The following is a 17,090-nucleotide window of genomic DNA, read 5'->3' on the forward strand; positions in this document are numbered from 1 at the left end:
TACTGGGATGGATTTCCCCCTGAGTTATATCCTCATAGGGATGAGTCTTGTTTCATCATGCCTCTCTAGTTTGTTCCTAGGTTGGCTTTTTGCGTTTTTCCTTGCGCTTCCCCGTGGTTTAAATGAATGATTGCTCAGTAACCAGTAGCTATTCATCTTTTTCCCCGGCGGAATCTGTGGTTTTATACCCTTATACCGGTAGTTGTAAACCTTATTTTTATCCCTTTGCAGAGTTAACCTTATTTTGTTCATCCTAACCGATGACAGTTACTCTTCCGTGGTTTTCTACCTAGTATCCGGTAGATGTAATCCCCTCTTTGACGGTTATCTTTATCCAATAGTCGGTATTGATAGTCCTTCACCCTTTTTCAAGTATATCTCCCGGTAACCGGTGATATATCTCCCGGATCGTTGCCTTTGTCAATGTATCCCTAGCGAGTCATCTTTCATTTGCCTTTTTGTCGGTAATGATCGTTTCTCCCTTGTGAATTGGTCATCATTTTTATACCTAGTATTTGGTATCCCGATGCCCTTTTTCTTTTGGTCGATTTATCCTTTATTAACCCAGTAACCGGTTGTGGATAATCTTCTATGCGAGTGTGTTATCTATGTTCTGACGGTAATAGATAATATATCTCACGCGCTCTTTGGTCGAAGCCTGTCGCTCTTCCCCAATCGAGTAAGATTCGTATCCCCTTTTTGCGGAATCGAATATCCGTCCTGTAATCGAGTCTGCTTTTTAGCCCTCCTTTTGGATGATGAGTGTCTTGGGAATATTCCCCAATTCACGTCTTGGTCGGTCACCTATTATATGCCCAATAACTGGTATCTCTGGTGTTCCTTCCCTTCTGCTCCCTATTATGACTTTTTTGTCCCCTGTGGAGTCAGATTTCCTGAGTCGAGATATACCTTTTTAGGTCTTCCTCAGATAATTTTGGATGTTTGATATCTATCACCCTTATACCGGTCTTAGATATTCATTCTCCCCTAGCATGTTGTTCTCTCACCCTTATACCGGTGTTTTGACCACATGGCTCCTTGAGCTTATTACCCAGTAACCAGTAATACCTCGCCCTATTGTTTCCTCAGATGAGTCATGTTTGGACTTTCCCCAGTGAAGTCCCTTAGTGGATTTTTCCCCATCTGTGTCCGGATTTTTATCCGAAGTATCCTTTGTGGATAGTTTTGCTGTATTGGCATATTCCCCAATACATGCGCCTTTGAGTCAACTCGAGTCTTTCCATTGATTTATTTTCATGGAATTCCTCTCATCTCTCACCAAGTTCTAAGTCGTGACCTGCTCACGCAATTTATTCCCTTTATTATCCCCATGAGTCCCCAGAGTCTCTATCCCATTGAGTGTATTACTCATATGGATTGACAGTTTCTCCTGATTTCTTTTCTCTTTGTGGACATATATCTTCACAGAGTATTACCTTTTGCATACATAGATTTACATCATGAGGTCTCTTAGGGACCAAAATTCGTCTCTTTGTTATTATTTAAGCCCATTCTACCACGTCGAGACAAAGATTTTAACCTTCATTTCTCCGGCAAGAATGACCTTAAATAGGGGCATCTGTAAGACCCTAATTTTGACCCTAAGATCCCTCATGGCATCATAACATTGCATTTGCATAGCCTCAAGGATCATAAGCATCTTGGTTCCCTTTGCCTTTGGGTAGGATCTCTTGTGAGTGGCTTGAGATCACCAGGCATGCTTGAATTGTATATTATTTCTTTTCTCATTTTTATTTACTAACCAAAAGCACAAAAATATGTCACTAACATCTTTTGTTTGTAGCTTGAGCAGTCACAAGGTCAAAAGCTTCTAGGAGATCCTATGTGCAATGATATGGTCAAGAGAAGATGGAAGCAAACATGGAAATGGTTCCCAAAGATCTCATCCATCAAATATGCCTCCCAAATGTCTCAATTCATCATTTTGATCAAAGCAAATCAAGGGGTTTGAGGCTTGTTTCCCAAGGAAACCCTAATTCATCTGTTCATCAATAATGCCTTGCTCATGAAGCAACCTCAACCCATGGTCAAATACAATCAAGGTAAGTTCTTTAATCCATCATTTCATACATATTTGAACTTATTTGAGTGTCCTCAATCATCAATTCATCAAGATATGAGGTTTGGACTTGAGAAGTTGATCAGTCAATTCATCTGACTATTTTGAATTACACTGAGACCTAACTTTTAATGTGTTTGTCAAATGGAGATGACCCTAAGAGAAAAAATGTTCTTAAGAACCATATGAACAACTTTCATGTTCATCAAAATTTTATTTGAATCTTGAAAGGCCATCATCCATTCCAAGACATTATAGGTCATTTTGACTGAAACCCTAATTTTGGGTCAATTTCCCAAAGACATAACTCATTCATTTTTTATGGTTTTGAGGTGAGACTTAATGAATTTGAAAGCTTAATGTGTCTGATTAAAATGTTATGTTTAGCAAAATTACAAAATATCAAAAGAAATACATGTGATAATGCAAAACATTATAGGTCACTTTGGACCAAATGCATTGAAATGTGAAAAAGTCCAACTTCAAGTCCCCATAACGTATTCATTAAAAATCCAAATGATGCAAAATTTAAATCCAAATTGATTGCCCTGAAAAGATCTACAACTTTCATGTTGAAGATTTGGTCATTTGGAGCTTGCATCATTGAGACAGAAGGGCTTGAATATTGGCCAAATTTAGAAAATTTCACATATGCATGTTTTGCACCCTACACTTCAAGTTCAATTTTCATTAATTTCCAAGGCCCAAATGGAATTTTGATCAACATGACATTTGTTCCTTATGCAATAAGCTTTCCAACCATTAATCATAAGGTTGCATTTTGATTTTGGACATGGCATTTTCGAAGGCTTTAATGTAATAGTGCATTTTATGAAAACCATTCCAATTGCCATGCATGATCCTTTAATATCCAACCTGCACGTCCAATTCATATTTGGTGATGTATATCTTGCAATTCCAATCAGAATTGGGCCCTGCATGCGCCTGTACAGGCCTATGCATGGAGGCCCTCTTCTCCCATGCACACAGTTTTGATCATGCTTGTAGCTCCCTCCATCTATAAATACAAGGCCAATGCTCTTCATTTCTTCAACCTTAAGGCGCCCTACATGCCGTGCAACTGAAATCCCACACCCATACCAAAGGAACTATCTCTTTTTCTCTAAAATTTTTAGATCTAGAATTCAGTTTCCTCGACTGTTTTCTTAGATCTAAAAGTTCCTAGACCTCTTCACATTGATCCATAGAGCTTTCTGTTTGCAAAAGAACACAAGGATCGTGACTCAATTCCTCACAATTCAAAGGTTTTCCTCAACTGCATTTTGTTTCGAATCAACTCATATATTGTTCCATTTGCCTTGTTATTGTGTGATCTGAAGTCCTCTGCATAGAGGCAACATCATTGTGCTTTCAATTTTTGAAAATCATTGAGTTCACTTGAACACCACAAAACTTCCATCTCTGATTTCTCTCAATCTAGAGATCTAGAATGGAATGTGGCATAGGAGTGATGTACATCACTCCACCTTTCGAACGGTACTTAGATCGTGCATTTTGGTTGATGTTTTAATTTTTGCAAATTCTGGTTTGGCCGGAGGTTGGCCGGAGAAGACGGTGGCACTGGCCACCGTCTGGTCTCCAGATTGAATCGTGACCATGGATTTCCTTTTCCAGATTTAATCATGGCTGTCCAATCTTATGACTTATTTTAATGCGCCATGTGATTCAGTTGACTGAGGACCATGGTGAGCGCGCATGCCAGGGCCATGTGATGTGTCAGCTCAATTAATGAGCTATCATCCAACGCTTCTCCTTTTTTCATATTTTTCAATTTCTGATTTTCTTTTCTTTTATTTCTTTTAATTCCATTTTATTTCTAAAATTCATATCTCTCTCATTATTGGTCCAAAAATTATGGGACCAATTGCATTATTTCTCTTTTAATGTCTAGTTTCTAAAAATGATTTTTAATATTTTTTTATTTTATCATTTGCTATTTTTTAGTAATTTTCTCTTTTCTGGTTATTTTTAATTCATTTTGAATAGTTTTTGATATCTAAAAAATCCAAAAATATTTTCCCAACCTCTTTGAATGATGATAGATCTATGAAAAATATTCTCATCAATTTATTAATTGATTTGAGATTTATTTGAGATTTTAAATCAATTAGGTTATTTTTATGCATTTTTAATTGATTTAAAATAGTTTCTGACTTCTAAAAATGCTGAAATTTTTGTCAAACTTGGTTTGACCTTGTTGAACTTGGGATAATTCACTTGGACTTTTCAAAGTTGATTTGAAGTGAATTTGAAGTTTGACCTTTCTTTATTATTTTAATTCGTTTTATTTTAAATATTAAAAATGCAAAAAATATTTGACTTGTTTCTTGACTTCTAATCTTCATCTTGCTTTTGTTTTTCTATTGTTTGACCTTGATCTTCTCTATCTTTGGTCAACATTTGTTGCTTAATACATACCATTTCATTTAATGCACTTTAATTCTTCATATTCTTCTTCTCCTTCATCTTTTTCTTTTTTGATCAATGAGTTAAAGATTGATGGTTAGCATTGATTAGGGAGGCTTAATCTTCCTTGATTCAAATCTAATTCATCTTGATCATGGATCAAGTGAATGGCTTTGCATTAAGGATAGATTGCTTCTTAAATCATGCAAAGGACCTAAATCAATACAAGATCATTTCTCACCTTCTTTTTGGCATGGCAAGTTGTTGGAGTTTGATTCACTAATCAAGACCTCTAACTTGTGTTGTTGCCTACATTATTATTGACCGACCTCAGATTGTTGTGACTTCTACATAAGTCCAATTATGATTGCTTAACATAGCGCTAAATTTGCCTTATGGCACACTAACTACTAACATTAACCATTAAACATTAACATTTACTTCTTGCACTTTACTTTTATGCAAGTTACTATTCTTGTACATATTATTCATTTGCTTTTTCCTTTGCTCATTTAAGCACATGTTTATGTTAATGCCATTTGCATTTTGCTCACTTGAGCACATAATTGTGTATATATCATTGTGCTTGTGTTTTGTTTTGATTGTTATGGACCAAATGCAAAGAAATGGACAAATGGACTTAGACTTTAGGACTTTCCCTATGCTAATTTGGAGTCAAAGAGCAACTAGGCATTGGGCCTTTAGAGTGCTATAAAAGTCAAAGAGCAACTAGGCATTGGGTTTTTAGAATGCTATAAATGCTAAAGAGAACTTTGAAGAGACCACTTTCTAAACTCCTTCTTGTTCATTCTTGATTTGTTTGATAAAACTTTTAATGTGTGTGTTCTTGTGCTAGGGATCCCAACATTGAGCCTAAGTGAGGAACCATTGCCATGAACTTCTAAGAGAGAGAGATCTAAGAGCCATTGAGGAACTTTCCAAGAGCTTGTTTGATTATGTTGATTGCTTGAGCTTACTATTATTTTGCTTGCATATTCCAAAGGATGAGAGCTACTTGGATCATCAATATGATCTCAAGAGAGGAACTCCATTTGTGGTCTTGTTTCTTATCCCTTATCTCTTGTATGATTAGGACCTTAGCCATTCTTCTTCTTCCCTCCACTCTAACCCAAGCCAAAACTTTTGTGCAAACATTTAACACTTATTTTCAAACATTAGAAACTTAAGCCTTGTGCTTTTGATTTTCAAATTTTCTTTCCATAATACTTATTTTGAATTGAACTCTTAAATCAACTTTGACCATATTTTGTACATACTTTTCATTGGTAAATATAACTCATTCAATTAATTTTGTGGTTTCAATGGCCACTTTCTTAATCAAAACTTTTCATAACCTTTAGCTATTAGGTTTGAGTTATCCTTGAGGTAGATGTAATACTCACCTATATCCTTAGTGATGGACAATGAGTCTTCCATGCTTATTATAGGGTTAACCCCCTCACTAGCATGTTGAAGTTATCTCCACATGGTGGATTTGTGGTTTTAGGTTGAGTTTTCTCCCTTGGATAACAAAAGACCTTAAGGCTTTTGGACCAATCAATTCACCAATTCATTTTGAGATTTTTACCCTGAACTACGAGTTTTTTATCCTAATCTTTTTTAAGATGGTACATAGGCAATGAGTTTATCCATCCAAACACAAAATGTAAATAACTTGCAAATTCTTTTCTCATCTCTTCAATCATGTTTGCACAAATAAATTTTCACAAAAATACCAACCTTACAACAAGTGTGAAAAGGGCTCCCTAGGAGTACCTAAGATGTTTTGGGTGCTTAAAACCTTCCCATTGCATAACCAACCCCCTTACCCAGATCTCTGACATTTTTACTAGTTTTTGATTCGATAAAACTTTTAGGTTTTTGTTTGTTTTCTAACCACTCCTTTGGATAAATAGAAGTGCGGTGGCGACTCGACTTGTATGGTTTACCTTGGATTTAGTTAATATCTCTAATGGTAACGAATACCCCACTATAGGTAGCAGACACGCGTAGCTCACAGAAATTGGATCATAGTGAGGGCATATCCTTTCTTGATCGTTGTTCTTCTGACTGATTTGCTTCTGCTTCGATTTCTGGTGGCTTTGAGCGGTCCTCTGATGTGGAAGCACACACTGCTCTTGAGGAAGAAGTGGCATGACGCTTGCAGCCACTTTCTGTTTGTTATCTTTCTTCAAATTGTCTTCAACTTGCTCATCAATCACAACTTGATTTGGGAAGTTTGTCATCGTGCTACCCAAGGATATCCCCAAAACCATGTCAACTCTGTCGATGCTCTTAATCTCTTCCATAATCCTTGGATGATCAGTGTCGGCGAATCATTGTCTTTCTGACGGAGGAATGGATATGGTGAGTTTTCTGGTTAACATGCATGAAATGCAAATGAATGAATGCATATGTTAGGGATGGAATGTAAATAATCATGAAACACCCATAGATTCAAGGCATTAGTGGTATATCAACCCAAGTCCCAAGCTTCAGCACATGTACATTAATGCCATAGCATAGATTAACAACACCAATATTCTGGATAATCTGTGTATATTGTCTGATGCAGGATCAAAGATTTGACGTCCATAAGAATAAAGGTATGTAGAGTTTATGGTTTCCTACAAGAAAACCCCCATATCCCCTCACAGGTATGGACTATGCTCCAAGGTGGTCCCTAGAAGGTCTCCCAGAGTCATCGACTCGAAGTGGAAATACCCTTGCATAGTGAATACTCATAGGACAAAAGTACTTCCAAGTGAATCTAGTTTAGGTGTGGTTCTCGTGACAACCCAACACGCGAAACACAGACATACACGACTATCCACAAGTCTATCTTATGGGTATACTAGGCTCGATTATAGAGCTTTCCTCTCATGTAGTCTATCCCAACCTAACAGCAGCATAACTGGTAATATTCATAACAATATCTAGAACAATAAAGTAAATATGATAAATAAAGCGAGTAAATCTATAAAGGTAAGCACCTAAACTAACGGAGAAGCGATCAAAACTAGGCTCTACTCCTTTTAGAGACTAGAAAGTACTCCAAGTAGCGAAGTATCCCAGCAGAGTCGCCAGCTAAAGCTAGTGGAAATATACCTGAACGTATCGCACGTTCGAACATACAACAGAGTCGTCATCTAACTTTATTTATCCCCAAAGGGATGGGAAAATATCAATAAAACCCGGGGAAAGAGATATACTAGGTAAGGAAGTCGATTATGCAAGGGGAAAGTATTAGTACCCCAGACATCCATGGTACTCCATGGGAATCATTTTGATCGTTCTCGCTCGAATATGTGTGATATCTAAGGATTACTCACAAAAGAATGGGGAAGGAAGTAAATAGATAAAATGCTGGGTGAGGATTAGGGCCCTCATGCCTACGTATCCTCATAGTGAAATGAGGAATTTAGAGCTCCGTAGTTCAAATAACTAATGGTGGGAAATGAAAAGAATTATCATCAAAGTATGGTCTAAACCAAACAATAATGTTGATTTGAACTCCAACAAAGGGCGAAAACGTGAACCCAAGAGTAAACTGGTATGGACCAACAAGTGAGGGCCTACAACATTGTATTGGAACAACCGAAAAAGAATAAATTAAGTGTTTGGTTTCATAGCGAAAACAACTCTTGGTTCACAAAGAGGTACAAAATGGAGCACAAAGAGATACTGTATTTGGCTCAAAGAATAGGGTATATCACATGAAGTGAATGAAGATAGAATATGGATGCATCAATGGAGATGAATGGAATGAAGTGACCAAAGTCACAGAAACGAATGCTTGGTGATAAGTGATTGAAGCAACATTGTTTGAAACCAAAAGGTGAAAGTGTATTGGAATCCATAAGAGGAATGGGATTCATACCATAGAGGGAAATATGCATATTGGCCAAAAAGAAGGAATTAAATGTCCGATCATAAGCCAAACAAATCTAGGTGCAAAAGCGGACTATTCATTATGCATCCTAAAAGCATGTATATGAAATTCCAAAGAAAGTGTATTTCGATGTCAAAGGAATAATATGTCACTGGGTGAACGATTTATGATCGAAGATAGATAATGGATCATGAAAGATATGAGTGGTGCCCTAAGGCGGAGGATGAATAATTAGAAGTATGCTCGCCAAGGATTCGCATCCTCGTGCCTACGTATTCTCATTGTGTAATGAGAAAATCAGAGCAATCATAGTTCGAAACTACGAGAACAAAGAAAGAGATTGAGAGTGATGAAAATTATAACTTGCACCAACAGAATGGTATCAAGGGAACTCAAAATAGCTGGCATCGAACCCAAGATCAAAACTGGTATGAACCAACAAGTGAGGGCCTACAACACTAGTGGAACTACCGAAAAAAGATTGAAATAAGTGTTTGATTGCATAACACAAATAACTCTTGGTTCACAAGGCAGACTGTTTATTAAGCGTCATAAAAGGATAAGTATGAGACCCACAAGAAAGTATTGTTGGATGCAAAGGAGAATGTATCACTTACTAGGGTACAAACAATTCCAGATCAAGGGAGAATAATATTTTGGCTCCATGAAGGAATAAACTTTGAACCAAAGAGCGAAAGAGGTATTGACTTGGATGTGGAGGAAACTAGGCATACCCACTCATGTCACAACAAATTATAATGTTTGGGGATAATCCAAACAGCTCTTGGTTCACAAGGCGGACTATTCATTAGGCAGACTATTCATTAGGCGTCCTAAAAGGATGAACATGGAAACCAAGGAAAAGTGATATTTGATCTCAAAAAGATGGTATTGATTGATGAATGAAGAATGATTGATTGATAAATAGTGTAGGAATAGATAAGGTAGCTCGCGAAGAATCAGAATTCTCCTGCCTACGTATCCTTATAGTGCAATAAGGAAATCAAAGCTTTTGTAGTTCATCCCACTAGGGCTGAAATCAAGATGATTAAGGAGGCAACAGAATGTGATTGAATGATGGAATTGAAATGATTAGAATGGAATTGATAGTTCTTAGATGAGAATCACACTAAAGTATATGAGTAAATGTGGATACGATAAGCAACGAGCCAAACGTCTCGCACCCAAAGATACCCAGAATGAGTGTAGGAAAGCTCCAGCCTCACTCTTTCTTTACTACTTAAGGCTTGTGGCATGTAACTCTCGTCTTAACCTTCAAGTGGAGAGAGAAGAATATTTGTTGTTTCTTATGTTGATGAATATCTTATCAATCGTTCGATTCGAATTGCACTAAAGTCTATGAGTAGAGGTGAATACGATGAGCGTTGGGTCATTCGTCCCATACCCAAAGATATCAAGAATGGGGGTAGGAATTCTCCAGTCCCATTCCTTCTCGATTGCTTAAGGCTCGTATCGTACCACGTGATTCATGATTGATAAGTTATTGATGTAGTCCTTGCTTGTTGTATTGCTTTATGAAGAGAGAGAGACTTGTCAATCGTGTGATTAGAGTTGTGCTAAAGTCTATGAATAGAGGTGAATACGATGAGCACTGGGTCATTCGTCCCATACCCAAAGATATCCAGAATGGGGGTAGGAATTCTCCAGTCCAACTCCTTCTCTATTACTTAAGGCTCATGCCACATAATTCTAGCTTTGATTTAACATGCTCTTGTAGTTTGCCACCTTTGATTGCTTGTATTATCCACTGCTTGGTATGACTAGGGATGCCTTGATTGAAGATCTTGACTTGAGGCTTCGAGCTCTACATCTTAGAAGAAAAAGTCTTATTAAGTGACCAATGGTCTTTTGGTCACTCAATTTAGACTGTGGAATTATACAAGTTCAAAGGATTTAATTGATCAAAATTACTTTTGATCAATTTGAATTGGAGGGTTTGATTTAATTTAAAAACAAGGTTAGAACCTAATCTAATGGTTAGGATTGTATAGACTACCCTAAGGGAACACGTAATTGTTAAGACTTGATTAAAATCTATGTTAAAAAAAGTTCCTAAAGGAATATGCACTTATGTGGTTAAAATATCAAAATAACCCCTAAAGGGATAAAATGGTCATATCACAAAAATATTCAATCGTGAGCATAAATTTATTTCTAATTAAAGTCTAATTAGAACCTACAAATTGATTAAATCCTAAGATCTATTTTAACCTAACGTACAAGAATTTACTAAATTCTATAATTAGCAAAAATCTAACTATTTTCTAATTCCTAATCTAACTAAACTATATTAAAATCTAATTAGAAAACTATACAAAACTCCAATTAATTCCTAAATTCTAATTAAAATCTAAAGCCTAATTAAACCTAATTAAAATGCTAACAAAACAATTACCAAAAATATCAACACAAAATAAAATGGAATTACAGGTAATTGAAATGGAAATAAACATGTTGGGCCAAGGGGGTGCAAGCCATGAGTAAAGAGTGTAAAATTCAGCAAATGGGGATTTGAGCCCAACAGAATAAGCCCAAATACTAAGAAATATAGTTGGATTCAGCAATTATGTTGTTAAGCAAAACAGGGGTGTAGAAAGCATAATATTTGACTTAATGGCTAAGCCCAACATAATTTGCAAAGAGACATGTGTAAAAATTCAGCATTCACTCTCTCATCTCTAGATATCATCTTCCAATTCTCATGTCAAAATAGAACCACCAACGGAGCTCCGGGACCACCGCGGCGGAGGCGGCCGGATTCAAGAAAAAACATCATTTTCTTACTCCTCTCAACCTCTTCTATCCTAATTCCTCATCCATTCTAACCAAAAATTAATTAATTCTGGAAATTGAGCAATTAAAGTCAAGAACCCTAAGCACAAAATCTGAAATTAAATGGAGGTGGAGGAGAATCAAACCATCAAACCTTAGGGTTTTGATTCTCCACTCCACAAGCTACAATATGGTATAAAAAATTCAACAGACAAGCAAAGATGAAGATTCACCGACCTACAAGACGGAGGATTGTCTTGGAACTTGTTGAAATTTGGAGGTGATAAAGATGAAGAAGAGAAAACCAGAGGTATGCTACTTTGAACCTTTAATCTTCTGCTTCTACTATGAACCCCTCTTCTTCAAGAATCAACTATGAAAAACTCTGAATTAAATTGTTGTTGTTGATGTTGATTATGTGAATGTAGGGATCATTGTTGAATGCAAGAGGTTTAACTCAATTGATAACAAACTTCAATGTGAAGCTTGCTCCAATGGTGATTTGAGCTTTGGTGTAGGTAGAGGAATTGGAGAGGATGAAGTGAGAAAAGTTGAATTTGCAATAAGTAATTTGAGAGTGATCCAATTCTGATTTTTTTGCTCCCCCTTGTGTTTATATAGGTTGCAGGTTTGGAACAAATGGAGGTTTGGAGTTAGTTTTGTGAGGCTTGGAATTTGTTAAATGAAGCTTGGAATTAGTTAAAATGGTTTGGAATTAGTTTGAAGAGGTTTGAAGTTTGTTTGATGTGATTTGGAGTTAGTTTGATGTGATTTGGAGTTAGTTTGATGTGGCTAGTTCGGGACTGTTATGACAGTTGAGGGATGCTAGAATAACTTAAAGTTGATGATTTGAAGTGTTGGGAATACTTGGTTTAATGCATGAATATTATGGTTGGTTGCTGCATAATTATGTAGAGATTTCAATGGGCATTGATGTAAGCATTAGGGTTGGTTTGAAGTGCAAAGGAAACTACATTATTGCTGAAAAATGATGTATTTTGGGCCACTGTCCCGGGGTAAATCGATTTACCAAGCATGTAAATCGATTTACATCATGAAATATTGTTTTTTTGCTACTGTTCCAGGGTAAATCGATTTACCAAGCATGGAAATCGATTTCCATCATCCAAAAATGCATTTTTTGACTACTACAGCAGGGAAACCGATTTCCCAAACATGGTAATCATTTCCATCATCTAGAAATGAATTTTTTGGCTACTGGAGCAGGGGAATCGATTTCCCAAACATGATAATCGATTTCCATCATGCAAAATGGGTTTTTTCCTTTATTTTATGCATGGGGTCAACTGTGAGGCATAATGGCTTGGCTTTCTTTGAATAAATGAGTGAAATTGAATTAATGGGTCATAGAAAGACTTGATCAAATGAATTTGTATCAACGGGACTATAAATCAAAGCATGAATGAATCTTTCCATTTTAATAAAACCATGAAAGTAATGGATGAAGTGGGAATGAAATAAGACTCGGATCAAATGGATCATGAGACCACGAGGTCAATGAAACATGAATGCAAACATGCCTTGAATTAATCAAATAGCACCATGAATTAGGGTTTACAAGGTCAAAGTTCAAAGATGTGTATCAATCAAGATTCTCAAGCCAGGAGAGAAGTCAATTCAAGTGGTGCATTAATTCTATGAACTACACCCAGGGTTTCCACTACCTCAATGCAAACCATAGGGTTGACAAACCTCAAAGCCAAGGACTAGGGTATTGATGAACCGTAGATCAGAAAGTCAAACCAGCAAAGCACCTGAATACCACCTATCCCTAATTAGGGTTTTAAACAAAGCCCAAAGCTCTACAGGCAACACCTTAAACCGTGGACCCACAATTAGGATTCAAAAGTCAGGTTAGTTACATATAAGGTCAAACACAAAATCCCATAGAAGCAAAGTCAAGAATTAGGGTTTCATCCCATAAGCCTTCAAGCAAAACCCTTGTTTTTACCAACCATAAACCTTGAATCTATGATGCTTGTTAGCAAGTGTTAATCATGAATGAATAATGCACATGAATGAAATATGAATGAGTGTCAAGCCATAAGTTAGATGAGAAGCGAAAAGGGATGGCAAATTTTGGGGTACAACAGGTGGGCCTAAGATTTAGGCCCATATCCTCAACTATGACCGTCTCACACTATTTTTTTGGGGCTTTTGTGAGATGGACCTAAGAGGGGCGGGCAATGCCCATTTGCCACCCCTATTTTTGAGCACGAAGAACAACCACGTGAAATTGAAAGCATGGTGGGTAATTTTGATTTATGAAATTGAAAAACATTGAGAGATGTGTTAACAAAGAAATTTAACAGTGTAACATAAGTATTAATGGATATGAGGTTTCTGGGTTTGATATTAATATTGATATAATATCTTGTGTATGATGTGCAAAGTTAATGGATGTTCAAAGTTTCTGACTTTGTTATTGGGTTTCTAAGAAGATGAAGATGAAGATGACCTGATTGTTACTATACAAGGCTGATATAATTTCTTGTATTTAATAATATTATTTTAAAATGACCTAGGTTAAAAATGAAATTGGCTCATGGTAGACAAAAACTAATTGGCCTAAACTAAATGTCACCTCTACTATGTATTTGCCAGCTGCTCATGAAAAGTTTTAATATCAACATGCTCAACTGCTTAGACATGTCCACCTCTATGGACCGCCACTGCAAGTTTCATTCTTCCTCTTAGCATATGCGGTAGGTAAAAATCAATCACCCCTTACAACAATATAATCATTTGGAGTCTAGAACAATTTCCCCACCAACTTCATTCAAACACTCGGTCTTTTATATTGCGTACTTTCTCAAGTTCTATTTATAAAAAAATTATTTACTTTTTACATTTATCGAGTAACTAGTATATCTAATCTATATATTATATGTTAGTGCATGAGATGCTTTTAGTGAGGAGAGAGAGAGAGAGAGAGGTATAATGAAAATAAGATTTGATATCATTGAATTATGATTGTACAAACTGAATTACAAAATATGTCTATTTACATACAATTAACTTGTATACTAAGTAACAAACTCTAAACCCTAATTAATTTTAGGCTTGGGCTACATAACTTGGATTGTATCACAATATACCCCTCTATATTTTAAGTTGTCAAACATACACTAATCATAGTCGATATGAACTATTCCTAATTTCTTTCTCAAATTTAAGAATCTGTTGATCTTCAATCCTTTGGTGAAAATGCCGGACAACCGTGCTTCACTTGAGAAATGTCTTACTTCAAGTTCACCTCAATTTACCTTCTCCCTTAAGAAGTAAAATCTAGCTTTGGCGTGCTTACTCCTTCCATGCAAAATTGGATTCTTCCCAAGATTTACGGCTGACTTGTTATCGATCTGCAACACCAGAGGTTTCTTCACTTCGACCTCTATCTCTTCCAACACATATCTGATCCAGATTGCTTGACACACAACATAAGATCCTGCTATATATTCAGCCTCACACGATGAAAATGCCACCACAAGTTGCTTTCTTGAGCACCATCAGATTGAGGCACCAAATACTTGAAAGAAATAACCAGTTATGCTTCTTGATCTTCCTTATCTCCATACCAATGAGCATCTGAATAGTAAGTCACCATAGATTCTTTTCTTTCAGAGTCTCATCAAAATAGAATTCTATAGTTTATCGATCCTTTTAAGTATCTCGGGATTCTTCTTGCAGCCTTCATGTGTGACACCCTTGGTTCACTCATGTATCTACTCACTAGTTCGATTGAGAAACCTATATTAGGCCGACTATTGCACACATATCTCAAAGATCCAACAATTTGTTTGAACAAAGTTGCATCGATTTTGTCTTCCTCTCCATGCTTCTCTAACTTCAAATTTGGTTTGATAGGAGAATATGTAGGAGTCAAATCATTCATCCTGAATCTCTCGAGTATCTCTTTGACGTACTTTCTTTAATGTAGCATCATACCTGGCTTCGACATTTGAAATTCCATGCCTACAAAATAAGACAAGTTTCCCATATCCGACATTTCAAATTCCATCATCATCAGCTCTTTGAACTTTGACAAGTTCTTCAAGCAATTTCTAGTTACCAGGAAGTTATCGACATATAAGCAGATGATTGTTATATCTTGTGCCACAATTTATGCATAGACACCATACTCATACCTGCATTTGACGAATCCCAATTCGACTAAGTATGAGTCGATCTTCTTGTTCCATGCCTTAGGTGTCGGCTTTAGGCCATATAGTGCTTTGTGGAACTTATACACTTTCCTTGCTTCCTCCTTTATCGCAAAACCAAGTGGTTGTGCGACATAGAATTCTTAATCTAATGGGCCATTCAAAAATTCTGATTTCACATCTAAGTGAAATTTCTATGAACCTTGCTTACATGCCAAGGCGACTACTAGTCGAATAGTCTCCAATCTTGCTACTAGTGTGTATACTTCAGATTAGTTGACTCCTTCTCTCTAAAGAAAACCTCGAGCTACCAATCTCACGTTATGTCTTGCTATTGACCATCAACATTATGCTGCAACTTGAACACCCACTTCACTTCTATAGCTTTTCCTATATGTTGCTTTTTTTGATTGCTTGTAGCTCCTATATGTTGCTTTTCCTAAGGCTTCTCTATAGTTGATTGGTTCAACACCTGCAAGTAAATCAAAATGAACTAATTCTCCATCTGGTGTGACTTCATCATCACCAGTCACTTTGTAGTCTTGAAGTCTTATTGGATGAACTCTAGTTCTTTGAGTTCATTAACTAGTTCTAACTATACCATCTTCGATTTCGACCGTTTCAGGCATGTCATCAACTGCTTCGACTTTAACTGGAATATCGACAATATCTTTGACTTCGCCATGATTACTAGCTTCGTCGAAATCCTAGCTCATCAATGACTTGTCAATTGCATCACTAGAATTCCAATCCCAGACAGAATTTTCATCAATCATAATATCTCGACTCATCACAATCTTCTGATTAATTGGATTGAACAAACTATTTTATGATATTCTACCAGAATCATAGGTTCACTCTTGTCATCAAGCTTCCTTCTTCTAACATCAGGAACATGCTTGCAACAAATAGAGCCAAACACCTTCAAATGACTCATTGATAGTTGTTTTCCACTCCAAAGTTCTTCAGGAACTTTGTTCTTCAACTTCTTGGTATGACACATATTCAGAATATAAACAACAGTGGTGAGTGCTTCACCCCATAAAGATTTTGGCAGATTCTTCTATTTCAGTATGCATCTCACCATATATAATATGGTCATGTTTCTTATTTATGAAATTCCATTATGTTGAGGCATGTAAGGAGCAGTTACCTCATGATCGACACCATGTTCTGCACAAAACTCTTCAAACATCTTGGATGTGTATTCGCCACCTCCATCTATTCGCAGAACTTTGATCTTCTTCTCACTCTGGATTTCTACATACATCTTGAATCTCTTAAAGATTTCAAATACTTTGTCATTTCACTTGATAACATAGACCCAAAAAGCTTTCGACTATACTCATCGAAAAATGAGATGAAATACATGTTTCCACCAATGGTATGATCCTCGAACAAGCCATATACATCTAAATATACTACTTCTAGTATATAAGAGGATCTCATTGGCATAGTCGAAACAAAATACTTTCTAGATTACTTCCCTACTAAGCAACCTTCATAGAGTTTATCGGGCATCTTAAGACTTGGTATACCAGTTAGCATATCTTGAGTAATCAATTGATTGAGTGACCTAAAATTCAAATGGCAAAATCTTAAATGCCACAACCAATTGTTCTTGTGGTCAACAACTACTTTTAGGCATTGTACCTTATCCGAGTTGATCATGGTCTTAAATGTCATATTCTTTGACATAGGAGATTTTAAGACC

Source organism: Lathyrus oleraceus, chromosome 5 (assembly GCF_024323335.1).
Source record: "Lathyrus oleraceus cultivar Zhongwan6 chromosome 5, CAAS_Psat_ZW6_1.0, whole genome shotgun sequence".
Classification (NCBI taxonomy): Eukaryota; Viridiplantae; Streptophyta; class Magnoliopsida; order Fabales; family Fabaceae; genus Lathyrus; species Lathyrus oleraceus.